The sequence below is a fragment of the Vigna unguiculata genome, chromosome 2 (genome assembly GCF_037176805.1).
Source record: "Vigna unguiculata cultivar grain cowpea cultivar isolate G323 ecotype 2 chromosome 2, ASM3717680v1, whole genome shotgun sequence".
Lineage (NCBI taxonomy): Eukaryota > Viridiplantae > Streptophyta > Magnoliopsida > Fabales > Fabaceae > Vigna > Vigna unguiculata.
The window spans coordinates 407,501-410,000 of record NC_140793.1 but is presented as its reverse complement, the minus strand read 5'-3'; positions in this window follow the sequence as shown (position 1 = coordinate 410,000).

Sequence of the window (2,500 nt, the reverse complement as noted above, 5' to 3'; positions counted from 1 at the left end):
CGGGTTGTCAACAACACTTTCTCACACTTCCCGCAATCGAGTACGTGCATGACATGCCAAAGCACATCTTATTTGCCTTCCATCGCACTCAAGACGACGGGTTGTGGAAGAACGATATTGTTCACAACAAGTTCAAGGACAACGTCTCAATCAAGGGACACAACCGAATTATGTTGACTGGGTCGCTAAAGTAAACCCGAGTTCATATAATGCACCGCATCCAAAAGAACTAGCCACAACACGTGCATCACTGAGATGTTTCACTAGATGGAACACGTGCGTGACATTAGGATCCTCCAACACCTCTTCGTGATGGAAAGATAGAATTCGAAGCAACCACAGAAGTACCGTCTAGTGGGTAGGCAACACAGGGACTGATCAACCAATATCACCCAAGGCAACGGGTGAAAATGGAAGAGATGCATGCTTGACCGTTCGATACGCAAGGCATGGAGCCAGCCAGCAAGTGCATCTCGATTACAACTCACACACCCTCACGTTCGCAAGACACCACACCACAAGACGGTCCACCCCCCACCTATCATGGGCAAGCAAGCAAATGGAAACATCAAGTGACGCAGGGTCAAGCATCGCTAGGCATGAAAATAACTTTCCACAATATCCGAGGGACTAGCTGCCGAGCTAACCAACGATCAGTGACGACCGTGTGTTGGTATTAATAAAGCTCAACAACTATGAAGAGGCTAGTTGTGCCATGATAAACATGCTAACGCACGCACCACGTGAGGGGGGAGGCCTCATCAAGCTCCCTTTAAAACCTGCCAGTGTGGAGCTGGCCGGCTCAAGGAGCACTCCCCCCCTATAAGAGGTTAATATGCAAAAGGCAAAATTGTACAAGTAGATACACTTTTTTTGAGCAGACATAAGTCCATATCTCGGGCTACACTTCGAATTTTGATGCGATTTTTTGCAGTAATTCGTAGAATAATGGTATCTCCTTGCTCACCAAATTTCATAATTTTTCTCGAAGGGGAACTATTTTTTTTATTTTTTTTACTTACCGGGTATGTGTAAAATCGGGAAAAATAGAAAAGCACATGTAGACTTCGAATTTCGACCTCATTTTTTCCAGTCCACCACTAAACAATATCACGAACCTCCCCACAAAATTTCATTCAGTTTGGCCAAGGTCTTAAATTTGACAAATTTTGGCACCAAGCTATCTAGTCGCGGTGCACCGACCAACTTGGCCAAGTGCAAAATGCATCCAATTCAAAACTTTTGTGCACCAACACTTTTACAGTACTCATTTGGGGACATTTGGAGGCCTTTCCAACCCTCACATCTCAAAAACCACGAATTTCATTTTTTCACAAAACTCCACACAAGCCATCTAGCTATGCCGCGGTGCACCGACCAACTTGGCCAAGTGCAAAATGCATCCAATTCAAAACTTTTGTGCACCAACACTTTTACAGTACTCATTTGGGGACATTTGGAGGCCTTTCCAACCCTCACATCTCAAAAACCACGAATTTCATTTTTTCACAAAACTCCACACAAGCCATCTAGCTATGCCGCGGTGCACCGACCAACTTGGCCATGTGCAAAACCCAACCAACTCAAAACTTTCGTGCACCAAGACTTTCATGGTATTCATTTGGGGGCATTTGGAGGCCATTCCAACCCTCACATCTCAAAAACCACGAATTTCATTTTTTCACAAATCTCCCCACCAAGCCATTTAGCTATGCCGCGGTGCACCGCCAACCTTGGCCATGTGCAAAACCCTCCGAACTCAAAACTTTCGTGCACCAAGACTTTCATGGTATTCATTTGGGGGCATTTGGAGGCCTTTCCAACCCTCACAACTCAAAAACCACGAATTTCATTTTTTCACAAAACTCCCCACCAAGCCATTTAGCTATGCCGCGGTGCACCGACCAACTTGGCCATGTGCAAAACCCAACCAACTCAAAACTTTCGTGCACCAAGACTTTCATGGTATTCATTTGGGGGCATTTGGAGGCCAATCCAACCGTCACAACTCAAAAACCACGAATTTCATTTTTTCACAAAACTCCCCACCAAGCCATTTAGCTATGCCGCGGTGCACCGACCAACTTGGCCATGTGCAAAACCCAACCAACTCAAAACTTTCGTGCACCAAGACTTTCATGGTATTCATTTGGGGGCATTTGGAGGCCAATCCAACCGTCACAACTCAAAAACCACGAATTTCATTTTTTCACAAAACTCCCCACCAAGCCATTTAGCTATGCCGCGGTGCACCGACCAACTTGGCCATGTGCAAAACCCAACCAACTCAAAACTTTCGTGCACCAAGACTTTCATGGTATTCATTTGGGGGCATTTGTAGGCCTTTCCAACCCTCACATCTCAAAAACCACGAATTTCATTTTTTCACAAAACTCCCCACCAAGCCATTTAGCTATGCCGTGGTGCACCGCCAACCTTGCCCATGTGCAAAACCCTCCGAACTCAAAACTTTCGTGCACCAAGACTTTCATGGTATTCA